Below are 27371 nucleotides of genomic sequence, written 5' to 3' on the forward strand. Positions count from 1 at the left end.
TACAACTCTACAACAGTGGTGAGGCTATTTTGACACTTTGTCCTTTGATTTTCTTCTCTGAAAAATGCACACAGCTCAGAGGGGTTGGGGGGATTAAGTGGATTAATTAATTTAAAGTCTCTGGCACACAGTAGGCACTCAAGACATGAGAGTTCCCTTTCTCTCTGCATAAACCATTTGGATTCCTTTGCAAGCTGGAAAGCAAGGAAACGTTAGCTCAAATGAAAGCTTTCCAGAGGTCTGAAACTCCCACTGCCTGTTTTCTCAGCTGCGGAAGGAGGCCAGTGAGGAGGCCAGCCCTCAGCTGGGTGCCGCTCCAGAGTAAGACCTGATGTCTGACAGGAAATGGTGGCAGGGGATAACTTCTGTTAAAGGGCCTAGCCCATGTGAAAACACAAACCAGCATATTGCCATCTGAAGATTTCGTCTATAACCATGTGATTCTGTAGTTACTTTGAGAGAAGAGAGCTAAAAAACTAAAGCTGTAGGCCAGTAGAAATCTGCTCTTTGGATAAAAGAGCTCCTGGCAGTTTGAGAGACTCTTTCCCTGATTGTTTGTTGAGGCTTCCAGAAACGGAGCCCAGGGACTTCTCATCTGCTGTGTTATGATTGGGTGCTCTGTCACACTCCCACCCTCAACCCCCTGTGACACTCCCCAGATGGCCTTCCTGCCAGCTTAGCAAACCAGGGCACAGTCACATCCCCACAAACCTGCTGAGAACTTCCTGTAACAGAGGCCACTTGAGGAATTCTTCGTAAAGTCCTGGGTTTAAGTCATGACTCTGCCTCAGGCTAAGCCAAACTCCCATCAGTCTTGACAATTGTATTTAATCTTTTCAAAGAAGTCTTTTTGCCTTTGTACAGTTTCTCTATTGTGTGTAAGGATCCTTTTGCTTGTCTTTGCTACTTCATTCCTTCTAATTTCTTTGTTTAATTTGCTGTATTTTCCCTTACTTCTTCATATGAATACTGAGATCACTGACTTTCAGTCTTAATTTCTAGTTTATGAATTTGAGGCTATACATTTCCCTGTAAACATGGCTTTAGCTACATCTCACAAGATTTGCTGTGCTATATCTTCATTATTACTCAACTCAAAGTGTTTCTAATTTTACTGTGATTTCTTCTTTTACCTAAGGTTTATTTAGGAATAATATTTAATTTCCAAATATTTGACGATTTTCTGGTTATACATATTTTTAAGTTGGTTTCTAACTTAATTCAACTGTGGTCAAGGAACATATTTAAAGGGATTTCAATTGTTTGAAATTTGTTTTGATGTGTTTTATGGCCCAGCATATATTTAATCTGATAAATATTTCATGTACACTTAAAATGTGTGTGTGCATGAATTTTGTTAATTGTGTGGTTTTAATCTCCCATACTGCTCCTGATATTTTGGCCTGTTTTTTCTCTCTGAGTTGTGGAAGGAAGTAACTAAAAGATAGAAATTGTAAAAACAATCCAAGTCTCAGAATGCATTACATATAATCACATTTTTCATTCCTTGGAATTCTTTTAGATAAATCCCTGCTTGCCAGAAGAATATTTGGGAAAGGGTGGTCCAAAGGCTTGCTGGTGGTCTTGGAGTTTTAAGAATAAGTGAGTTACATTAAAATTTCCCACCATGATTGTAGATTTGTCTGTTTTCTCTTTATTTCAGTTAATTTTTGCTTTATATTTTGAGGCTTTGTTATTATATACATATAGGATTGTTTTGTCTTCCTAGCAGACTGACCCTTTTCATTAGATGTCCTTCTTTATCTCTTTTACTGCATCTTGCCTTTAAGTCTACTTTTTTTTGCTATTATTACAGCTATACCAACTATAATGGGGGAAATTGGAAAGAGAGTGTCAGATTCTCCTCAGGGCACTTCTTTCTGGGATCCTGGCTGCTGTAGTTGGAATGCTTATGTCCCCCCAAATTCATATGTTGAAATCCTAACCCCCAATGTGATGGCATTAGGAGGTGGAAACTTTGGGAGGTGATTAGGTCATAAGGGCAGAGCCCTTGTAAATGGAACCAGTGTCCTGATAAAAAGAGACCCCAGAGAGCACCCTCACCCTATCTACTATGGGAGGTTGCAGCAAAAAGATGGCCATCTATGTGCCAGAAGTGGGCCAGATTCCTCACCAGAGGCCAAATTGGCCAATGCCTTGATTTTGGCCTTCCTAGCCTCCAGAATTGTGAGCAATAGATGTTTATTGTTAAATGTTTTTTGTTATAGCAGCCCAGGAGGACTAAAATACTGGTCTTTCAAGTCCTGGCTGCTTAGGAAGCTCTCAGGCCTTCAACCATGTTTTTTTGTATTTCTGTCCCACTCATTTAGTCCTTTCCTCTGGAGAGGCTAGGCTGCTAAAGACAACTCCAGCTGATTGGAAGTGGATGCCTAGGTGAACCTGGGTAAGGCTTAGTTTTCTTATTAGTAAAATGGGGGCATATGAGATACTCATGAGGCTGTTTTAAAGCTTATACATATGTTAAATAAATACAAAGCTAAAATATGTTAAAACTTATGCACAGGCTTACATATTTTGTAAACCTAAAACCTATTTGAATACAAGCTACTCTTATTAAATATTCACATGATTGCAGTCCCTGACAAAAACTGGGGGTAGGTATTCATATAGGGCAGTTTGTTTATGTGGCCAGGTCTACCTGGGGGTGTGAATAGAAGGTACTATGTTTCCTGGGAACTTTGGTTGTTATGACTGCAGAATTTATCACTGTTTAGTGTAACAGGTTACCTTCTTGTGGTGGTAGACAGTCCCAGAACACTGCTCCAAGGGTTTTCTCTGAGGGCTCACCTTTGAAAACCCTTGGCCATCGGCAAGGCTTTTGGACCACCCTTTCCCAAATGCACATCTTTTTGGCAAGCAGACATTTATCTAAAAGAATTCCAAGGAATAAAAAATGCAAGTCTATGTGCTTCATCCTGAGATCTAGGCCACTGTAATCATTTCTGCCCTGTTAGTTACAACCTTAGGGTTTATCTCTGACTTCCCTTCTGAGCAAGTCTTGCTCAGCTCAGGTGATATAAAAGTTGTACAATTTGCTGGTCTATTCTGAGTAAATATTTGCATCAGTTTCAATCCTAATTCTTATTGTCCTGACAGTTCTACATTTACCCACAAGTTGTGGAATTCTCTGGCTTTTCCTCCCTATGCAAGGCAGCACCATCCTTGCAACACCAAGATGATTTTGTCTGTCACTTGAACAGTGGTTTTGAGAAGACCACTTCACCTCTTCTTTGGTGAGTGGTGGATGATAAGACCTGTTTCCAGTCCATCCTGCCTAGCATTTGAAATATCCTACTTTATACCCATTATCATGTCCACTATTCTAGGAGTCCCAGAATCCTGATGTCTTTTTGTCTATAGGAAACCCACTGTGACTTGAATCTGCCATTAAGGTCTGCATAATGCAGCCACTGATCAGGCATCAAACACACTTGACCTACAAATGTTAGCTCAGAGGCATATTAGTGTGATTCAGGATCACCCATTAAAAACTAAGCTCCAACCAGCCTTTTAAGTTGGCTAACAAGCTCCTTGTCTGTCCTGATGAAATAGAACACCAGACACTACGGGGGTGAGTAGGAGGGAAAGTTCTAGATGCTAAAGCCACGATTCTCATTTGGGAGGTGTGGGGGTGGGGAAAACACTTTCAAAATGCAAATTCCACGCTATACCTTAGGCTTACTAAATCAGAACTCAGAGTGGAGGCAGCTCTCCCCCAGTCCTCCTGTCCCCTGTCCAAATAAAGACCATGGTGCCAAAGCCCAGGGGGGACTGAGGGCACTGGCATTTGTGGGTGGTGAGTTTGGCACCATTTTGATTTTCCTAGGGTTCAACAGATAGTCAAGAATGAAATTCTTGGACAATGAAATTCCTAGGTACGAGAGACCTGGTTCCCCTACACTATTCACTCTCTGACTGAAAGTTGTCGACTTAATCTCTTAAACAATTTCTTAAATAGGATATGTGGTAATGGGGATAGATGGTTGATAAAAGTTTAGTGCTTGACTGGGTGGTTTCTGTGGTTGATGCCGTTGATGTGATCAATGAAATGATGAAGAATTAGGTGTTATTATCTGTAGTGCCTTTGGAGATTCCAAATGAAAAGTGGCCGGCTGGTTTAAAGATGATTTATACCTAAACTTCCTCGTTATGCTGACCATGAACCTCATGGCTGAGTTGGCTTCTCTTTTACCCATTCTCAAAATTTTGGGAACGTATCTTTATAATTTTTTGACTCTGTTAGAAAGAAGTTTGGGCATACGTATAAATTGGCTTCAAATGTTCATTCCCTGGATCAAATACATTTTTAGACAGCTATTCCAAAGAAATCAATAAACTTCCCAATTTTGTTCTGTATCTGGGACACTTGTCAATACTAAAATATTATTTGGATGAGGTCAGAGATCTTTTCTCATTCACCATTAAATTCTCAGGACCCAGCACAATGCCTGACACAAAGAAGGTGCTCAATGAATGTTTGCTAAATGAATGGATTGATAATTAAATGTTACCTGCATGTCTCTGGATAAATCCTTAACTTGTCTTGCCCTCTGTTTTCTCTCCTATAAAATGGGATTAATAATACTTAACCTTTGGAATATTTGAAAGAAAATAGGTGTAGTGGATGCTGTGATTTGCCTCTTTTAAAGGACCGCCTTTAAAGAAGGAAGTACTCATGCCTCCAGCTGTTGGGAGGGTTGACAGCTGACAGTCCTTAGCTGAGTCCCTCTTTGTGATTTGTCTTAACTGCAGAGAGCCACCTAGCTCAAGGTCATGTCCTATTCTCAGGACATCCTACACACAATGGCTATCTGGCCCAATCTATAAAGGCTCACTGCCTTGTCCTAACTCAGGACAACTCTGATGAACTCCCTCTGAATCAATTGAGGCGTTCAGTGGAACTGCATTGCAGGCCAACTTCTTGGTCTCCTGCTTCTTGCGCCTCAACTCCCCAGGTGTTGATCCTAAGCCCTAATGCAGCTACTGCATGCTGATCTCTGTCTCAGAGTCTGCCTCTCCAGGAATCCAACCAGAGACAGTAGAACATAATATATGCTAAATAAAACGCTTACTGGGTTTGACAGTCAGAGAGAGGCAAGGATGTACTAGACACTTGACTGATTCTCTCAGCCCCAAAACACATGCTTTTGTGACCTCTGACTATCCTAATCAAAGTTTTTTCCATTAAAGCCTTGTGGGTGAAGGTCAGGGAAGGAGTAGTCGTCATGGGGTCCAGACCTCTATCTGGAGGTATCCTTCCTTCTTCAAAAGTTTACATTATGCCATTTTGGCATTTTTTACAAAAATACCTACATTCGTACCTGTTTTTGCTAACCAAAAGAAATCCAAAGAGGATTTTTGCTTTTGTGAAAAGAGGTGAAAAACGAAAATAGTGTTTGTTTTGCAGCAAGCCATTCAAGAGGCAAGTGTGCACCCTGAATGGCAGTGAGAATGGCCCCACCAAGCTCCTTCCCCAGAACTACACTCAGCCTCTCAGCATTAGGCTGCCACAGCTTTGAACTGTGTCTATGAGCATCTGTGTTTTATCTCCATTTTTTTGTCACATCTATTAGCAAGATGTGTAGTAAGGTATCGGAAAGGTTAGTTTTTGGCTCTGGGAATGCTCAAAAAATTTTCCGTATAAATTAATGGTACTTGCTTCTTCCTTTTACACCATTTCAGCTCATGAAAGTTTTCATAGGAACCTCTACTTTCATATAGTGGGGAAACCTGGAGTGTCAGAGTTAAGCAAGCAAACTTTGGAATCAGATAGCCCCTGAGTTCAGATGTCAACTCTGCCATTCACCAGTTATGTGACCTTTGATACATCATCCTTCTTGCCTTCAGTTTCTTCATCCACAAAATGGGGATTTTAAGAATATCTGCCTCTTAGGGTTGTTATGATCATTAATCAAATAAAGGAGGTGCAGCTCATCGCATAGGGCTGGTTAGTGCTTAATAGAAGGCGCTGTTATCATGATGTGATCAATGGAGATTTACAACATGATCTGGGCTGGGAAATGGCAGTAGAGATGTGGAGAGTTGGGCTACAGTCAGGTAGGTAATTGTGAATATCTCTGTGGTAGACACAGAGATGCATGGCCCAGGCCCCGGTCTGAGGAAGGCCTTTTGTACTCCAGCGGTCAGCTTGGTCAGGATTTGCGCCAGCTGCAGGGAGCCACCTCAGCCCAAGGGTACACCCTTGCCTTTGCAATGACTGAACAAAATGGTGGAATAAAATCCGGAGCATTTCAGCCGAACACAGGACCACTCCTGAGCTCCCCAGGGGAGAGAGCATTGGCTGAGACTTTGTCCAGCCTGCTTTACAGCCCGGCTTTTCCCTCTGCCCAATCCTGCTTCCTCCACCTCCCTTCTTCTCCCTCATAAATAGGCTTCATCCCAAACTCCATCTCAGGGTCTCCTTCGGAGAATCCGGCCTGTGCCAAAGTCTGAAAGCTACAGTTAAAGGGTCACTTCAGGCCCCACCCCATAACCTCCCACACTTCCTTTGTTCATCCTTTTATCTTTCCATCTTATCCCTTTGTCTGTATTTTGTACTCTCCATATTCAGAGCATTTCGTTTTAATGGCCTGTTGTACACAGCTTGTCCACGAGCTGTCAGGTCTTGGCAGAAGCCTATTTAGACAAGTTGTCAGGTTGAACAGGAGAGGAAAAAAATCCTAAATCAATGTGTTTTCCCATGCAATCACACGTGGGCTAATTTATCTGCAGCTGTGTTCTACCCTGCCAGTTTGGCATGAGGGCCCTCAGACAAGGGGGCTGCGAGTTGGCTGATTAACAGAGCGGTTTTTATTGGGAGAAGGACAACACAATTGTTTTATGGTAATTATCACCATTTGAACCTGCGCACACGCTCATGGGGAAGATTAAAGGAAAAGCTCTGTATGGATAATGAAGCAACTCGAAATGCGCACAGGCTAGAGGGCTGCAGCTATTAGAATATTAACACTCTCTACCTTGTGCAAAGCCCCTGGGAGGTGACAGACTGGCTAACTCTTTAAACAGTCCTTGTGCCTTATCTGTGGGACTGACGGAGTACATTCTGTTTCTCGAGTTGGGAAAACAGCAGGGTAGATTACTAGGGTGACTTAGAGATAACAGTCAAGCCCATTTCAAGGCTAAGAACAGAGCCAGTCTTTCTGGGGGTGCTGAATTAGGCCATGAAACACCCTCCTTTACACGTCACAAAATCAAAACCAAAACAAAACAAACAAAAAACACGCAAGCACACACACAGAAGAGAGATTTTTTTTTTTAGACAGCATTGTGGCTGCGGTGGTTTCAAACCTGAGACACACCACAAACTACAAAATGCTTCCCAGGTGAATTGAAAACTCCAGCTGAAGAAACACAGACTTTGGCTTTTTGTTCTTTGATATTTGCTAATTCTCTCTGCCTCTTTGTCCATTTGCACTGTCCTGAGTTTTGAACAAGGACAGAGTGAGATAAGTCTGTCACTGCAGGGCAAAACAGCCAAGCCGAGAGCTATAAAAATGGATTGCTGATTGGAGATGGCTGTTGTCAAGCCTTGTGGTCTATGATTAACTTGAAAGAATCTTGCTGAAATTGTTCAGAACAAACTCTTGGGTCTGCAGCTGTAACTGTGGCTAGAATTAGATATAATGGGGGCTATGACTTTTGGAGATCTTTCCAGTCATTCCTATGCCTTCCTCTGCTTTTTATTTTTATTCCCTTTGTAAGTAAGAACCATTAAATGATACCTCTCTCCTTGTGGCTGGAGCAAGAGAGTGGAAGGGCATGTGCATTTCTGACAATTATTTTGTTAAGAAAACCCAGGCTCAGGAATCAAAACAGCTCTCTGCCCCCCAAACGAAGAAGACAAAAGAGTGGGCATCCTGGAACTCCCACCCAATCGTGAAATGCTTACCCCAGAATGGAACATGAGAGAGCTGAGCTGCTGGAGGGCATTTTAGAGCCCACAGCCGGGCTTTCATTTTGCTGCCATTTCTAAAATGTCTTAGGAAGACAGATTTTATAATTGAAAAATCAAAACATTTGACTTGCAAATGTAAGAGTTCATTTTCCCCTTTGTAAGGCCACTGAAATTTTTTGCTAAGGGATAGAAAATCAATTCTTCATTAGAGGAAGATGCTCAAATTAAACAAGCATTACCATTTGTTTTGTAATTATGGACTCGGAAAGATGAAACTGGTTCTCTGATGGGATGCAGAACCAGATAACTCTCAGCTTTAGCTTTACACCTGAGCTGTTCTTTTTTAAAATCATCATCTGGTTTCTCCTGATTTGTTGTAAGTTTGTAGAAAACCAGTTTTGGTCTCCACTTGGTTTCTCTCAAAATCACAAAAGATCATTTATTTATTCACCAACTTATATGGTGTAGCCAACAAGTGTCAGGCACTGTGCTAGTCCCAGGAAAATATTGCTAAAAGGCACAACCTTTGCTCTTAGATTGCACACAGTCTAATGGGGGAGTCCACACACAAAAAAGGGCAACTACTGGGCACTGTGGGGGCCAACAGTGCCAGTACTCTGACAGGGCTTACTTTCTGCCAGCCACTAGCTTAAGTGCTTATGTGTATTAAGTCATTTAATCCTCACAACAATCCTACAAGGTAGGTAACATTGGTCCCAGATTTTACATGGGGAAACTGAGAGGCACAGAGAGGTTATTATTTGCCAAATATCACACAGCCAGTAAGTGGCAGAGTAAGAATTCAAACTCAGGCAGACAGGTTCAAAATGTGTGCTCTTCACTTTGACACTGAGTGTGTGACAGTCAGCTGGGGTTAGGTGGGATTATGGAGGGCATGGGATAGGAAAGAGTCAAGGAAAGCACTCGAGAAGAGATGACATAACAGCCTTAAAAATCCTTCCACTGGCCATGCCAGGATGCATGTGTGTGGCATCCTCATCAGCGTGCAGGTCAGAAAGCTGAGGGTAAGGAGAGAGATCTTCCAGGACCTGGTTCCAATGAAGCAGGGTCCCCACTGCCCTAGGATGGCAGTGCTGTGTGGCAGTGTTTCCATAGCTGTTGTCTTGCAAACTCCGTGCTCTCTGAGATGATCATGGAGAGTCTGCCAAACAGGTTTCCAGGATCAAGGAAGTTTGGGAAGGAAGTTTGGTTCAACAAAGGTAAATGGGTTTCTTTACTTCAAATGTGCAAGGCCCTTTAACACACTCATGTATACTGTGACACAAGAGGGGACAATGGAATCTGAGCACAAATTCTTTCTCTGTAAAAGGGTCTATGAAGATTTCATAGAACAGGAGGGGCCCAGAGAACAGTCTGGAAAATGATGTCTCCCAGGCGGCATGCAGGGGCTTGGGCTGGCTGGAACTCTGAGGCCTGCTCTCCTCCTTGACTGGATGGGTGGTTGACAATGGTGGGTTCCATGTTTAATGCCTTCCATTCTGTCAGTGGTTCAGATTCTCCTGCTGATTCCTTCTAACTAAACCTGCCCCTCCCTTCCTGCCTCCTTTCTTCCTTCCCTCCCTCCCTTCTCTGCTTCCCTCCTTGCACGTTTATTATCCGTATTCCATGGGGGTCACAGAGTTACAGGTTGTAGTGCAGTCATTCATGACTTCGAGTCCATATCAGAGTTCTGAACTGGCTGGCCAAACTCAGGTCACGTGCCTGCCCCTAGCTGGTGAGCTGAGGGGACATAGTTATTGTAAGGGACATGTGTGGGGGCCTTGTGAAAGACTAGGTAAGTCACATGTCCTGCACAGGTGTTTTTCAAATCCATGATGTTCTTGCTGTAATTAATAAAACATTGTGTGTAGATACTATTGGGATTCATAAAATATATCTTAATTTATACTGAATGAGCCCTGCTTTTGTCATTATGTATTTTGTAATCAATACACAGTATAAGTACTATTAGCTTGCTGGTGTCTCTGGATTTCTTGATGTTGGAAGGGGCTCTCGTATCCCACTGAAACCTCAGGCTTCAGAGTCAGCCAAACTTGGGTTCAAATCCCACGTGGGAAAAATGGAAGTTCCTCTGGCCAGGATCCTCACTTGACCCTAAACTACTTGATGATGTAATTGGCTTACTACTAGGCCACTGCTTCCATACCCGTTGGCAATGAGCTATAACTGACTGAGTCACAATAGGAAGCAGAGACAGAGGTGAATTACAGACCTGCATACTCCTGGATGCAGATGTGATTCTAGTGCTTGATCTGCCACTGTGAGAATAAAGCCAAGTATAAACCCTTTTACACCAAGAATGCTCCGTTGTCATTTCTCAGCATCACAGGATCGGCAGTAAACCTGCCCGGGGCTGAAACCCTCAGGCGAGACTTCCCGCTTCTGCCATGATTAGCTGGGTGACTTGGGGCAAGTTGCTTAACTCTTAAAACCTTAATTTCCTTTACTGAAAACGGGAATCATCATACCTGATTCATGGGTTTCTATGGAGATTAAATGGAGTAATGAATGCAAATCATCTAACAAATTGCACAATTGTTCCATAAATGATTATTAACACTTTTATGAAAAAGTAGAAGAAGAGGAGGAGAGGAGGGTGACAAAAAGACATTAGCCATGAGCTAATCAGGGGCAATAGGGGCGGGGAATACGAAGGAGATTAAAACCAGTCTACTCTGCTATTACATGCCCTCTGCCATATCTTCATTGCTGCTGAGATTTAACATAATGTCTTGCCAATGGGTTTCTGCCCCAGGCAAGTTCACTATGGATTCAGTGTGACCAAAGAAATGACAGTAGAATGTTCTTGGGATGAAAGGGTTATACCCAACTTTGTTCCCATGGTGGCAGGTCAATCACTAGAATCCTGTCCACTCAGAGGGAGTCTGCATGCAGCAAGCTGGTCTCTGCCTCTGGGCCTCTCTGCCTGCACAGCCGTCCTCTGGCCCTCTGTCCTTGGCGCTGCCACCACTCCAGCCTCTGCTCTGCTCTCCTGCAGCCTTGCAGCTGTGCCACTATGTCACCCAGAGCCCTGGATGGAGCTCTTTATATAGAGTCAATAGCAACATATCGCCCACACGTGTGTAGTGAGCTGGCTGACCAGGGCCAGGTGAGAATCCTGGCCACAGGAACTTTCATTTTATCCACATATAATAAACCCATTGACTGAAGGAATGACCAACATACTTCCAAGTGTGCTGACCAGGGTGTGGGAGACATTTGTTATATTTTGGCTACTCCGCATCTAAGTCCCCTTCTAGGTTCTGGATGCAGGTGGGAGATGAGGAGGTGGGTGGCGCCCATCGTTCAGTGGTGGCCTCCAGTGGCGATGGCAGTGTTCAGAGGCAGCAGCGTCAGGGTGCACTCACCAGCCCGCCCTGACCTGCACCGCTGGTCACCAGCTTCGTTTGCTCATCTCATCTTGCTTTTCTCTCAAGTTGCAAGTGAACCAACATCCTACCAATAAATTCCTCTTCAGCTTCAGTTATCTACAGTCAGTTTCTGGTGTTTGCAACCAGGAGAGCTGCCTGGTATACCCATGATGTAGACTCAATCTCATCTGGCTTGTCTTAGATGTGCAGGCTCCAGATTTGATGGCCAAACCAGAAACTTTCTGCATGGCCCCATTTACCTCACAGAGACTTTGTGAATGACCTTCTCTCCTGGCGCCACAGTCTGTCTGCCTGGGTAGCTGGTGGCAGAAAACCCATCATGCCACATTTCTTTTCTATCCCTCAATGTCTGTTTCTAGCTGTCATGGGGGAGGGCAGTGGAGAAACCACTGTGAAGTCTGCTTAGGGCAATATACAGCAAGGTCCTGCCTGGGCTGGTGGCTCTGAGCCACTGCTGAGTCATCTTCACAGGGCCACTTCCCCCTAGACAAGATGACAGCCGTCAAACCCATGCCTGGGCTGGGGTTAAGGCTGACTCTTGTTAGTCTGTCCTCTCCTCCCTCCCCACCCACATTGTACACCAGGGATCAGCCCTCTAGGGTGACCTATGGACATCCCCCACCCCACAGCTCATACTGCTGTTTGTTATGGGAAAAAACTAGGTAAGAGTGAGTGCGCTCTCAAATCCCCAGCTCCCTGAAAGTGCGCTATGGATCCCAGACGCCGGCAAAGCACTCTCGATTCGTTTTCGCATTTCAGCTGTTAATTATAAGGAGGAGAATTAGGCATATAAAACAAATTACATTGGCAGCGTTTGCTTCACTTGTGCACCACGGGGCCCAGGCGCCCCTAATGAGATGTGACTACAGATCATCGTGCTTCCTGCAAACAGCCAATTGCTTCTAATGTGGCAGAGCAGAGTCTTCCTTGTGTTGCCTGAGAATTAGCTACAGGTGTAGCATTTGGCTTCCATGAGCACCAGCAGGCCAGGCAAGTTGATTAGGTCAACAGTAGGATAAAGAAGGGGACGAGAGGCAGACACCCAAGGCTCTGGAGCTTCCTTATAATTTCCATTAGCTGCTCCTCCTCCGCCCACCACAGCCACCCACAATAAATGCATAATCTAAGCAAAAACAGTGTATCTCTGTCCTTTCTATAGAAAGCAATTCTGCGGCTGCCACAAGATGCAGGCAACGAATGTTGTCTTTTATCAGTGTTTAATAATTTTAATGTCCCAGCAATGAACAATCATGTCTCTACCATGGGTTGAAAATTGTGGGCTAATTGGAAAACATTAATGTTTTTCTTAATTAGAACTAATTATAAGACCCTCGTGACAAAATAAGTCCATGTGTGAGATTTAAGACTTCACACTGTGATGTTAAATTTCCCTAAGAAAGTTTGTCCTATCCGAAGTACCTCTGGTGACCTATAGAACATGTGTGCCAGAATAGCTGTGCCCCTTGTGAGCATGGGTCTTCCAACAGTACTGAGATCAGCACAGGTAAAACTGGCTTGTTGGCAAACAAAGAGGGCAAACATGATACAGGGCCTGAGGGTCTCTTCTGTGTGGAGAAGGGGCATGACCTCTTGGTCAGCCTGCTACTCATGGTTATGGGATCTTGAGCCTGAGTTCTTTCATCTGTAAATTGAAGGGGTTGGTTTAGAGTTTTCTAAAGTTCTTCAAGCTTGAGCACTCTGGGTTTCTCATTTCTCAGCCTTGAGATGCTGTCTTGAAACTAACTGTTGGACACCAAAATTGAAATAAAGCAAACTTTTTGAAATCAAAGAATGGAAAAGTCCCAGAGAAATGACCTTGATTGGACTTCCAACTTTGTTTCCAACTTTCAACTTTGAGATAGTCAGTGTATTTGATTTTTTTTAAGGAAGCAAGGAAGCAGTTCTTGAGCTAAGTCAAATACCCAGTTCCTTTGCAATCAACCAGTTAGCAACTCATGACTACATATAGCTTGGATAAATCAAGCTACAGTGTGTAAAACCAAAACCACACGTGCATGTAGACATAGCCATCATGTGCTGTGAGAGTACCCAGCCGTGCTCTGAGGCCTCTGTGTTCTGTGATCTCTAAGGATGGATGCAGTGGAGAAGAGGAGGGTCTGTGGTCAAGTAAGCTTTGGAAATGCAGAATCCAAGTTGCACAGGTTTCTTGATAAAGGCAACTTCAGAGCATTTGCCAAGGGAATTTGTAACTTTCCTGGAACATACAGTTTGCAGTGTCTGATCTTACTTGACTTTGGGATCCCTATTTATTGGCATATGAACAAATCATGTTAAGACTAGTGTCTGCAGAATTAGTTTGTGAATAATATGCTATGCCATTAGAACAGCGTATTTCAATATTTCACCTGAAAGCCCAAGCAAAACAAGTTGAGAAGAAGGAATAAACCAGAAAAATATGGGAAAATGTGGACTTTGGTAAGTTTCCTTAGTGACAGGGTTCAGACCAGTTTTTGAAAGAATTCACCATTAAGAATCAGAATAATTATTAAGTCACATTAAGTACAATCAAATGATTTCTTATAAGTGGTAAATGCAAACCCCAATGATATGTTAAGTAAATTTGAGATTTTTAGAAGAGGCAGAATCCTTTTTTACCCTTAGAAGACTTTCAAGTTGTTCTGATTGAGAGAGCTATAGAAAAGATAAATGATTGATAGTGATTTTATTTCTCCACTTTAATAGCTAGTAAATAAAAATCTATTAATGTAAACAAAGAGTCCTATTTTCTTTGTGCTGTGCAAGAGTGGGGGTAAATTTCTAAGTATCATGAAGGGAATTGTGGGTGTAACTTTCTTGTTACTACTATCATGAGCTGGGTAGCAAATCTGCTTTGTAAATGACCGTTAAGAAGGCTTGCTCTAGAGAACAAAGATGACCCCTGGAATGTAGTTAGCAAGACAATAAATAATTAAATCTTAGAAGTTGAAGTTCTCAGAATAAGGACATTTCTTAAGTGGGTAGTAAATTATTTTTTCCCAAAGTCCTGTGGTTACGTATGCCCATCAACAGAACAGATGCCTTGGGAAGATATGTTAAGTTGAATTCAAGATTTCATTCTACACATAAAGAATTTTTGTACTTATTTGTTACAAATACCGTACAAGACACAATTTATTATTTTTGATTTTGGTTAACAATAATGTCTTTGTTCCTCTTTCTTCTTCCCTTTCCCATGTTGCTTAGCACCCATTCTCAGTGATGTCAAAAGATGGCAGGAGGGAGAAAAAAGGGATTAAAAAGAATAGGATGGAATAATTTATCAGAAGGAGTACTTCCTGAATACACTGTAATTTTGTTCTCAAGTAGGAATTCTAAAACTTCACTGAGTGAATCTTTTGTCTCCTGGGAAAAGGAGGTTTTCCTTTCCTGGCTGGTCAGAGCTGGGCTCTGCCTCACACCAGACCATCCCTCATCAAAACTGCGACTGCTAGGCTTCTAGTTGAAAAGACACTGGATTTATGCTGTGCAGCATGCACAAATGGGACATCGGACTGTAAAAGCTGATGGATTGAATCTGTGGGAGGCTGCCGAATGCCAAACGAGGCGCGGCTGGGGCTCCTCAGTGCCCACAGCCAGCAGCGGCTGGGCTGAGCGGGTCCCCTTCGGGCAGGCTGCACTACTTAACCTCTCTCAGCTTAGCCGCGGTGACACAGGCCAGGGGCAGCCCAAGCTGTTCGGGGCTGTGCACTCACCATGTATGACAGACCCCTTTGCTACCTGCTCCTGCTTCCCCGCAGCAGAAATCTTAACTAGAAAGGGTGGAAAAACCACCCTTCTACTCTAACGGAGACAGCAGAGGTGAAACCTGACTTGTATTTCATATTGTAATGAAAGGATGGTTACATGCCAGCCGGATATTAAAACCATAAATACTATAAAAGATGAGTTCTCGAACACTGTTTCCTCAGAGCAGTCTTTTCTTATCCCCATCTTAACTAGGTGGGGGACCCTCTGTTATATAATGCCCTGACTTCCTCCTTCATGGCACTCACTGGTGTTGTCATGAATTAATGCACTATTTGAGGAATCATTTGTTTCTTATGGGTCCTCAAATGTTTAACGTTAATTCTTTAGGGGTAGAGACAACCTCTGTTTTTTTTCTCCCTAACACCAGAGTGCAATGCTGTTAGAGCCCTGCCCTGCCCTCCTCACCCCTCCTTTTCTCTTCATGAATGATTTAGTCCTAAAGCTATTAGTTGGCACAGATCAGGGTAGGTGTCAAGGGTGGAAATGCATGGTGGTGGGGGTTGGGGGTAGAGGCCTAGACCTGGATGCCAGAGCCCTGGCAGGGTGAGGAGAGCTAAGTGCCCTCATCCTACCTAAGGATGGGCTCAGTTAACTTGTGTCCCATGACAGGAAACTCCTAGCCTACTCAGCCATTTTAGGAAAGGGGGAGAGGACCATCAAATTATGGGTGCAATTAGACAACACATCTGCTGGATTGATTTTTTTCATTGTTTCAACCAGTTCTTGTGGCATTGTAGAGACAGATCACTAGTTAATTTAGTTTGATGGCCAGTAGTGTCTGTGCTAATTGAATTTTTGACTGGATGTTTGGGAGTCATAAAAAGATATGTATATTTGTGTGTGTGTATGTGTGTATGTGTATGAGTGTGATGTAGAGAAAGACCACAGCCTTTCAAATTGGACAGATTTTGCTTTAGGCCTTGGTTTCCTCATTCATAAAATAGGATTGATGATATTGCTTGTGAGGTTGTGACTTATATAAAATAAGCCGTCCTAGTCATACAGGCTCTTGTCAGAAGATGCTTGAAGACAGGGGTGCCTCATACTTTTTGTGCCATGGACCCCCCTTGGCAGTCATGTGAAGCCAATTTCCTCCTCAAAAGAGTGCTTTTAAAAATGTGTCAATTACATAAGATTAAAAAAGGAGCCAATATAGTTATCAAAATATTAATAAACACATTTGTGATGTAGTTATTTATGTATTTTATTGATATTCAACAGCAGTTTCTAGTGACAGGTCTAGTAACTACCAAAATTTTGAAGCAGAGATGGACATACATGGTATATTGAGATATTCTGGGCAACCATAATGATACAGACAAATCAGTGGCATTTACTGGTGACAAAGACCCAGCTACTACTAATCAAACCATAGTCTGTTTCCTACATTCATAAACAAAGAAAATACTAAATTTTAACTAGAGGTTAGTGAGTATAAAAATGCCAACGTTTTTCTATCTCAGTTCACAGACCTCTGAATTCTACCCTCCAGTCCTTCCATGGAGCGCCAGTTAAAACCTCTGCTCCAAAATGACATTGACTTATGCAAATCTTTCTATGCCTTTTACCTTCCCCGTAAGTTAGTAAATAGTATCTACATGATGGCTATGGAACTTTCTGTCCTCCAGGTGCCATCACGGGCCTGTCTTCACCTGGGGATTCCGGAGGCAATGCCTATGGCTGCCTGCATTGCCCTCTGTCATATATTTGATGTACAAGGGTGTGACCCAGAGGAGCCCGTGTCTGGTTAGGCATAGAGACCTTTGAAATGTCCAAAATAAGTTTCCTTTGCTTACTTATCAAGTATGTGTGTGTGCCAGTATCCTTTATGTTTCCTAATTGCCATCACTGACCATGCTCACCAGGCTTGCTTCTGAGAACATGCTGATGTTGCCATAGCCACTTGTGTTTAAAAAAAATGAGCTATCTGGCCTCCAGCAAGCTATTTGTCCTCTGAACTTTATTTATAAACACCCCCACGGTTAAAGCATCTGTTTCTTCCTGTTAATTTCTCCAGCCCCAGTCTTCCTAGCCTGGAAGTAGAGTTTCAACCTGTGGGTAGGCCAGGCGAGAGTAGCAGGTAGGCTGCAAGCTAGGCTGGGAAGGAAAAGCTCACCGCAGGCCCCACAGAACAAGCAGATGGAAATGCAGGGGGTGCTCGGTTTCCCGGCCTCATCTGGCAGTTTGGGGGAAAGGAAAACAGCGAAGCCCTGAAATGATTGTTCCTCAGCTCAGCCTGCAGGTGCAGAAATGAAGAATCCAGGAAGAAAATGAAGGCCAGTTTCTATGTGAGGAAAAAAAATCTACAAAAGTTGGAATAAAATGTCTTTTTGCTTTTATCATTGATAAGAATAAATAATATATGTAGCTTCTTCTGCATGAAAACTGGCCTCTCACATCAGCTCAGGTCACATGTTTAAGAAATACCATGGACCTTGCAACTTGGTGGCTACTGTTGTTATTCTACTCATTGCTGTGTCCACTTGCTGAGCTTTTCACAGACTCCTTCATGCCTCTGTTGGGGGTGAGGTGTGGGGAAAACTGGGTCGCTTGGAGCTGAAAACAAAGAAGAAAGGAGAGAAGTGTAGTTTTGTGCTGGCTTCTGCGGTGAGCTGGAAATCACCAATGAGATGCCAGAGTGAGGACTCCCTAAGGGCACTCCTTGATGGATCAGATTAACAGTGGAAATTGTCCACTGAGAGAGCAGAAAGAGCTGTTTGCAGGTAGAGATGGAAAAACATGGCATGCTGGAAGCTTCCATATATGTCTGAGGAAGGGATTTCCCCTGCTAAGGCTCCAAGAGCTCATAGCAGTTCCAGGCCTCTGGTTAGAAGAGGACAGAAGGATGAGAGCATGATGAATTAAAGTACACAGGTTGACCCTGAAATGATCAAATGAGGAGGAATGAAACCCATCAGCCTCCTTGGCAGAGAAAGAATTGTGCGAAATGCTTAGAGCCAGCATTAAGGACCCTGTCAGGCTAGTTTTCTTAGCTGTCTAGTTTGGCTAAAACCTTATGCCTGATTTTTGCCATACAATGTAGTCAAATTTCAGGGCTCCTGGAATGGCAGTGAGCTTATCCGGGCAATAAACTTTCCCTAACAATAAATTACAGCTACACTCAGTCAAGGGCATGTTATGCAACACAGTGTGGGCCTTCTGCAATAAAAGAATAGAGAGCAACAGATTCTGTACTAGTGACACTGGGACCTTGCCTCTACTTCTGTTTCTTTAAATAATGTTGTCCTTTCCTGTGGACAAAAGTCCTTCCTCACTGTAGATAATTACATACATAAAGAATAGAAGAGAGAAAGGGGCAAATTAGCCTGTAGTTTTACTCCTCATGCTTAACTGCCCATGTTCAACAGTTTATGTGGGTAAAATTGCAATATTTCCAGAATCTCTCACCTGGCTTTTGTGTATCTCCATATCAATAGGTGTTTCCAAGGGGTGGAGAGAGGTAACATCTCCATATCAATAGGTAATTACAAGAACCAGCTAGGCCATATCTGGACCGGAGAGGATGGGTGAGGTCCCTTCTTCTGCAGCTGGGTTGCAAGAGACACGGGAGAGCAGAAGTGGATGGCTGCTTGTAAGCAATAAACGGATTTCTCCCACTTTATTTCTCCCTTTGACTGATTTCGGTTTCAAAGGTATTTTGCCTGGGGATTTTCCCGCCGGAGTTACAGCTTATCTTGTTTATTTCTTCTCTTGTATTGGCTTCAGTTTCATCTGTAAAATTTCAGATTGGACGAGATTTGTTTAATAGCTATTTGTCGAAGGGAAGAGAGGCTGATGGAGGCCAAGCCTTTGGCTCCCAGTTGCTCACCCTTCGGGGGATCACACAGTGTTCTCAGGTGGTTACTTGCCTGCCCTCCCCCTACTGCCAGATGAGTTAAATTGATTGCCCCCAGCAGTTGGACCCTCCTGCTTGGTGCCCCCTTTCCACTTTGGATGGCCCTCTGTTCTCACCCTGCCAGTTCCCTAAGCTGAGCGCTCAGTACAGTTGTTTTCCATGATGATTCTTTTACCCAACAGTTTCGAATCCCTACTTTGGGTCAGGCCCAATGCCAGGTGCTTTAATATACATTATTTCACTTTGACCTATTATTCATTTGTATATTTTTAGGGTGGGATACACAGTGCCTGGTACACAGCAGGCTGGGTAGAAAAAAGATATTTTGCAAGGAACTGGAGCACTGGAGTTAGACTGGGTCTGGCTGTGTGACCTCTGGCCAGGGATTTAACCTCTCTAAGCCTCAATGTTCTCATTTATAAAATGGGTGGAATGAAATCTTTAATAGAGGCTTGTGATGAAGATGAAATGAAATGATATGTCAAAAATTCTGGCATATACTGTGTGTTCCATATAGAGAGAATGAATGAATAAATGAGCAGTTAGAGTCCAAGAAACCAATTCGAGGGCGATGGTGAGTGTTCAAGTGCAAGAGGATGAAACAAGACTCAGTCTCTGGACCTCCAGATTTTCTCCCTTCAAATCTGGTCTCAGGAGAGGTCCTAATGTGAGCCAGTGAATTCTAGGTATGAGTTTAAGTTGACATGCTTCCTCTCAGACAAACATTTGCATTTTAAATCAAAGTTTTAATCGTCTGGCTTAAGTAATATTTTGGATAATTTCAGAGAGTTCAGTTTCCCCTGGAGCCCATCTGTGAACTCCGTGCCACCCATTAAGAACCCCTTATTTCTCAACAAATCTTGATTGGGAGGTCACAAGGAAGTAGCTAAGAGACTTGCTGGGTACGATGCATTTTAAATGGAAGCAAATCAGGATATGATTTTAGTAATTGAGGCATGAAGCAATAATCGCCTGAACTCTGGTAGTGCCGGTATGAGTAGAAAGGAAAAACAAATCCTGGAGGCTTTAAATGGTGAGAATTGAGCATGGAGGCCCAGTCAGATGTAAGGAGAAAGAAAGAAAGAACAGTTCAGAGAGACTTCAAGCTTTGGCCCTGAACAGGGGAGGTAGTCACGCTTCCCTTGAGAACCACGAGGCAGCATAGAGAGGAGCTGACTCTCTGGGGAGTGGTTGAGAAGCAGCCAGGTTGGGGACAGGGATGTCCACCAGACAGTTGGTGTTGCAAAATCCTCCAGGAAAATGGCTCCTTCAGGCACTGACTCATGATTCTATGAGGATTGGAGGGAAAAAAAACTGGAAATTTGATTCAGGGATTTTTACCTTAGATGTAAAACTGGGGGAGTCAAGAAGGTGGATAAATTGCCAGAGGGAAACCTTGTAGAAAAAAGCACTGAATCTTGAAATAAACCCATATTTAGTGGCTAGGCTAAAAGAAGTCAAGAGACTTCAAGAGGTTGAGAGGTTGAATGAAAGGGAGAGAGAGACAGAGAGGGAGGAGGTAGAATACCAAACTGGGGGACATCTCAGCAGAGAGTGGACCACCCAGACAGGAAAGAAGGAGCATATAGACACATCCCAAAAGGCTTAGATGGAGACTGACAGAGGAAAAAAACCAGCAACTCTTCCCTCTCTTTCTGCTGATGTTCAGACAGCATTTGGGTAAGACACAAACTGAACGCCAGCCCAGGAGAAGGAGGGGGCACAACACAGGGAATTCTAAGTTTGCTTGAGTTTCAATCCAGATGACCAAGGAAATCGCTAACATGTCTGACAGCCTATTAGTGATCAGACTGTTTTCTGCATCAGACAGGTGGGAGCACCAGACAGAATTTAAGTCCAGTTTATAGAAAAAATTTAAAAATTACGATTCAGTATCCTTGAGTCAGTGACTGTAAAATTCATACTGTCCAAACCATAATTGTTTGAATGCACAAAATCATTTATTGTCTTGTCTTTTGTCAGGGGTATTGATAAAGAAATGTCTTATTTGACTCTCCTCATGAGCCAGGTAAGGCAGGTATCGTAATTCCCATTGTACAGATGAGGAAACAGAGGCTTAGTGAGACAAAGGAATATTCCCAAAGTCACAGGGTTAGTAAGTAGACATGCAGGAGCCACAACCCAGGGTTTTGAACTCCTGATTCTGTGCTTCAGCTATACCAGAGCTTCTTCCAAGGATAGACTCGAAGGTTCTTACCATCCCCTTAGGAGTCTGTTTAGGTTTATATCTTCCATGTTATATAACCCTGGTTATAGAATCTAATGGATCCTTTGGGTTAATGTGCTACTAATTATGCTTATTAATTGCAGTGAAATAGAGGTGTGCTCTGTGTGTATGTGTGTGTGCACATACATGCACATGTGCACCTGTGCACACACTCTGGGGAAGGGACAATTCAAAGATAATTTTGAACTGTGTGCCTTTTAGCATCCCTCAAAATTCAGGATAATGTTGCTGCCAAAAGCATCAACTCACTGTATGAGCTGGGGCAACCCCCCGCCCTTCCCCTTGCCTCAGTTCCTCACCTGTAAAATGAGGACGATATTATCTATTCTGTAGGGAGGCTGAGAAAATTAAACATGGTCATTTGTGTGAAGTACCCACTCTCTGATCATCCTGCTGTAAGTGCACAAGACACCGTGGCCACCGTCACCAACACAAGCAGTACCCTGTGGAGGGTGGCTCAACATGGTTGCTCTGCTTCCAGGTCCCAGAAAATGCCAGGGTTTTACTTAAGCCACTTGGCGATCAGCCGTAGCCTGGGGCTGGCCAGTCCTCTCCGTCCCTTCCGCAGCCTTGAGAAAAAGCCAGTCAGGGTAAATGGGAAGAGACAGATAGAAAAGCAAGGCTTGGGAAAGTTATCTGGCTGGATTCAGTGGAGAGCCTCACCTCACAAAAGGATTGTTCTGGGGAAATCTCGTACTATCTCCTAAGAAAGAAAGTGATCAGTGAGATTACTTTCACTTCACCCCTTTAGACCAGCCCTTTCCAAGGAGTGGCTACAATCCTACTGGCACAGAGTGCAGAAGGGCAGAGAGCCTAGGGAGATCCAAGAGGGCATAAAGAAGGAATCTGGAGGCTGCCAGGTAAGCCAGTGGGCAGGGAGCAGCCCCAGCCCTGGAGAAATAGGCCAGGAAAGGCAGGCATTTAAAGAAGGAGCTGGGAGGGAAAGACTGGTAAGAGGAGGGATGAGGGGTGGACGGGTGCCAGCAGCAGGGATAAGTGGTAACATTTTCATCAGCTTAAATAAAAATATAACAGATTTTCCTGCATGACCCTAGGTCTGGGTTTGGGAGGCAGTCTTCAAAAGATGAGCTTGGAAAATGGTTTGAGTAAAGCAAAGTGAAAGTGTGACCTTCCAAGGAGATACACCCAGAAAGAAGTCAGTTCCCGAGCTTCTGTCAAGATGTTGTTGGCTTTTCCACATCCTGGTCCATGGCAGGCGCAAAAATAACTCATTGTTGATGGAAGCAGTGAATTATGTACACACCTCGTACTGGCCATTGGCAGATAAAGCCTTGGTTTGGGTCACAGGTAGAATGAAAGACTGGGCCAGCCCTGCCAGTTCTGCTTGAGCTAAATGAAACCACGCCCCAGTGAAGAAGTGACTTAGACAAAGGTAAATCATTACCATGCCATTTGCATTGCACCTCCGTGTGTGAATTAAGTCTTCCAGCTCTCCAGATTTTGATAGGGGTGAGAAATAGGTGAGGTTTTTGGGAGGCACGGGGCAGACAGCATGACAGTGCCCTTCTTCTGTGAAAACCTCTGCAGAAAGAGTAAGCTCTTCTGATCAAATGTGGTGTTGTCGGTTTATATCTGTGATGCTTCTGGAGGTGTTTGCATTTCAAGCATCTTTTGGTGTGGAAAGAAAAGTGTGTCCCCTGCTAAAGAGATTTCTGATATCAGGGAGCAGCAGGTTGGGAAGGGTTTTGTAAGGAGGGTGGGAGATCCCAGATCCTTGGAGGATGAGCTGTTGCTGCCTCCTGCACCCCCATCACGGCTGGGCCTGGTAGCACCCCATGGTATTCACTAGGCCTTAGCAGCCCTGAGTACAGCACATGGATCTTTCTACCACCAGCTTTGGTTTAAGAAGACAGGTCATCTGCCTTTGTACTGGGTAGCTGGGTAAATATCACCGAGGATGTAATTCAGAAGGGGCCAGTTTGTCTGGAGCAGCCGAGGAGCTTTCCTAAGTGCCCGTAGGAGAACATGGTGCCTGTCCTGTGTCCCACTGGGTCCTATTCACCCTTCAGAAACCAGCCAGGCGTGTGCCTTCTTATTTCTCCCCAACGTCTGGCTTGCCCTAGTCCTTGTGGAGAGTGCCTTTTGTTTTCATTTACTGGTGTCTACAGTCCATCTCAGCAATTTTCACACTTCGTTAAATACCAGAATCACGCATGAAACTTATACCTATAGGCAATAACGCTGCATGGTTATTTCATACTGGGCATTATTCTAAGGAGTTTACATATATATATATATATATATATATATATATATTCATTAATTATCACAACAATCCTGTGAAATAGGAGTAAAATTATTATCTTGACTTGGCAGATTGGAAAACTGAGTCAGGGTGGTACAGTCACCTGCATGGGGTCCTACAGCTACAATGGGGTCAAGATTCAAAGTGTGGAGCCTGCCCCAGAGTCCATGCTTCCTCCTTACCAGGCCACTCCACCCCCAAGAGTCTGCTATGCAGAGTCCGCATACTGATCTCCCAAATCAGGAGCACCTGGGGTAGAGCCAGACATTCATATATTGTTAAGGCTTTACAAGAGACCAAGATGGGGACCAAAGGATGGGGGTCATCAGAAATCATGAGAACCAATTCAGCACTTGGCCAAGGAAGAATGTGTAGAATTTTCCAGGGAACTCATAAATGCCCTGTAAGTTTCAAACTTCTAGGACAGAGAAGACCCCATACTTGCTTTCTCCTGTAGGACAGAGAATGTGTCTTTGCTCATTTACCTGGTAATTCATTCAACAAATTGTTACTACTGTGTGCCAAGCACTATTCTAGATCCTAGGGAACATGGAGCTTATATTCTATATGTGGGGGGCAGATAATAAGCAAATGAGTATATAACATGCCAAGTAATGATAAATGCTAAGAAAAAAAATAATGTAGGGTAAAAATGTAGGTGGTAGGATTGGATGGAGTGGGGATGTGTGGATGAATTTAGATGGAGGGGTTTAGGGAAGACCTCTTGGGTAAGATGGTATTTGAGCATGCATGTGATGTGAAGTCAGGAAGGAAGAACTGTAGACACAGGGGAAGAATATTCTAAAAGAATAGCATGTGTAAAGGTCCTGAGGTGGGTGTAACTTGGCAGGTTTAAGGACCATCAAGGAGGTCAGAGCAGCTGGAGCCCAACAGTGGTAGGGAAACTGGTATGAGGTGAGATTCTAGAGGGAGCCAAGGTAGGGTGTTGCTGGATTTGCTGGTCTAGGTACAGATTTGTATGTTAGCCTATGTGAGATGGGACAACTTGAGGAGGTTTTGAGTAGAGAGAGAGAGTGATCTGATTTTCCTTTCAAAAGGACCAATTTAAAAGAGAATAGACCAGTTTTTCCGAGTACAGTGGTTGTCAAACTTGAATCCCCAGGAGGGCGGAGTGCTTGGGCCCTGCTCCCAGAGTTTCTGACTCAGGGTAGGTCTGGGACAGGCTCAAGAATCTGTGTTTCTGACAAGTTCCCAGGCGATGCTGCCGCTGCCTGTCTGGGGACCACGCTTTGAGCTCTACCTCCTTAATTGATTCTACCATATATTCTTTTCCTGTAATTTTTGAGGGAGGGCCAGGCAGCTAGAAGGCCTCTCTCTGAACCTGCAGGGGCATGGGGAGGGTGGTACAAATGAGGGCAGCTCACGAGCTTGCTCTGCTCCTCTGCCTTTCCATAGAAAGGCTGAAGCCACCCCTGACGGAGGGGGACCCTGGGCCAGGGGGACCTTTGGTCTCCCCTGCCAGCATCGCAGGTCATTCTTGCGTCTGTGCTTCTCCAAAGGCAGTGGTGTCCACCGCGTGGTGCCAGGACACTTTCATCATCCCAGTCCTGATCCCTAGTGCCCCTTCTCTCATCTGGATCTCCTTGCCCTGCTCAGAACCCTGATCTCCAGCTTTCCCCTGTCTGGATGGCCCTTCATGATAACCCTGGCAGGCAGCTGTGGGGCCAAGGCCTCCCCTTTGAGGCTGATGTGTCTTTGATTTCTTGACAGCCTACCAGCAGAACACAAGCAAAGCAGGGCAAAACCTGGAGTCCAAGGACCAGCTCTCCACATGACACATGCCTGTAGTACACGGTGACTGGCAGGTAAGGGGAAAAGCTGTTTGCAGTGCCCAGCAAGCTGGATGCTTGTTCTGAAAAGCCTGCCTGGCCTAAAAATATCACAAAGGGTGGGAGGGAGAGAAAGGAAACTTTGGCACAGAATATTTTCAAAAAATTAAAAATAGAAAGGCCTTTGGTCAGTGAGAGTCGCCAGTTGCTGTCTCGCTCACCACCTACAGGGCTTTTAGGATTCCCAGCAGCCAGCCACTAGCCAGCATGACAGGAACCATGAAATTATTTCGGGGAATGCAGTGAGGCCGCCAATAGATGGACAGCAGACGCAAGTGCAGAGAGCCGGAAGTGCCACGTGATGGGCTGAACTGACTGGGTTGACAATGAGCTGGTCTGGGAATTAATGAGATCCAATAGATGTGGGGTTCACCTCCAATCTGATGAACCACTTTGTCAGGCTTGCTTAACCATGTTCTCAAATCAGTGAGATTGTACAGTCTACAACAGGACTCTCACATGTTACTCCTCTTGTCTGGATACTATGATGCTGCCTTCTGTCTGTTGTCCTACCCACATCCCCCACCCCACTGCTTTTCCTGCAGCCTCTTCATGCATTCTAAGCTCTGGCAGATAAATGATTTGGTTTAGTTTCACTCTCATTGTTTCTTAGAAAATGCCTGGCTTAGCATGGCAAACCAATATCCTCCCCATGAATGAGTTGCCCTGATCAGGGACCTCAAACGTAGCTAGCTAGATCTGACCCAGCACTAGCAAGATCTTTGGGAGAAGGAAGCTGTCATGTTAGCAGAGTCCAAAAGGACTGTACCTCTGCCCAATTCTAGGAGAAAACATGGCACCTGAAAAAAGACCAGACTTATGCAGACGAGGAAACTGGATTTCTGCTCTCTAAAGGAGTTCAGTAATTCAGTCCATTAAGATGGGCACAGTTGGGACGGTCACATATTCTTAAAAAGGCATTTCCCTGCGGAGAGCCAGGCCAGAAACACAGGCAGGCTCTGAAGGCTGTCTGAATTATTTTCCAGGTCCCCTATAACAGATGAAGCACAGAGGACCCTCAATAAATGTTTGCTGATTTCAAGAAAATGGACTTTGGGCTTGGCTGGCATTCATGCCAAACTATGAGACTCACCATCAAGGCTGTTGCATTGTGCTGGAGTTTCATCAGTGAGGAGTGTGATGAATTGTCTTAGGGTACTCAGAGGACTGGCTGATTATACCCCCAACAGTGCCTGGGTCACAAATTCCCAGCTGTCAAATTACCAACTGCATGCCCAGGGTCAGGGCCAATCCCTCCCAGAGAGACAGTTGGCAGGGCCACTGTGTCAGTAATGTCACGTACCCAAGCATGACCTTAAGCTGCCCTCAGAGTCCAGCCCCATCCTGCTCAGCTCTTGAGCTCTGTTATCAGGCCTGTGCATGCTTGAACCCCTCCTCCCATAGATGAATTGGGTTGTATAAGTATTAAAGGTTGCTGGATTTCTATGGCGCTCTCTGAGAATTTCAGAAGGCTCCATATCACAGATATTCTTCAGATGTAAAATGTATCACAAAAGATGCATCAAAACCCACGAGGACTGTATGAAGGTACTTATATAAACGGATAACCTGGGCAACAAAATTTGCCTCTTAGGGAGTTGACTTTGGAGATGAAAGATATGGGAAATTCTAATGTCCTTTGAACAGCTGTGTTGGGAATTTAGAAAGATGGTATCTTGGGTACAGGCTTTTTAAAGGTACACTGAACCCTGGGAAGCATCTGATTCAATATATTCAATATCTAAGGTTCAGAGAAGTTAAGTGACTTTCTCAAGGATCATCACTAGCTTAAGGCATCTTAGTGTTAAAATTAGCAACCTGGGCTTAGAATGGAAGACAATTTCATAGGTCTTTCCATGGTACCATATTGCAGTTCCTTTTAATGGCTGGATATTCATGATTTCAAAAGCAGCAATGGGGACAAGATTATGAAAGAGAAGGTTTACTGAGAAATGTTTGTGTGCTTTGCATGATACTAAATACTTCATACATATGAGCATATCTAATTCTTAAAATGTTCCTTCGAGGTGGGTA

General features: G+C 44.0%; 1 long non-coding RNA gene across 3 annotated transcripts in view; it reads left to right on the forward strand.

Annotated features, from left to right (window-relative positions):
* Nucleotides 1-26785, forward strand: part of LOC118909248 (uncharacterized) — a 66725-nt gene extending 39940 nt beyond the window's left edge. Inside the window, exons 1-3 of one of the 3 annotated variants that reach the window (XR_008995109.1) lie at nt 24703-24782; nt 25219-25313; nt 26324-26785. This is a non-coding gene — a long non-coding RNA (uncharacterized LOC118909248). Of the gene's footprint in view, nt 1-24702; nt 24783-24821; nt 24979-25218; nt 25314-26323 lie in introns of those variants that run through there. The other 2 variants (XR_008995110.1, XR_005023540.2) reach the window with 2 other exon arrangements.
* The last annotated feature ends 586 nt before the right edge of the window (nt 26786-27371 follow it).

The sequence above is a fragment of the Manis pentadactyla genome, chromosome X, assembly GCF_030020395.1.
Source record: "Manis pentadactyla isolate mManPen7 chromosome X, mManPen7.hap1, whole genome shotgun sequence".
Classification (NCBI taxonomy): domain Eukaryota; kingdom Metazoa; phylum Chordata; class Mammalia; order Pholidota; family Manidae; genus Manis; species Manis pentadactyla.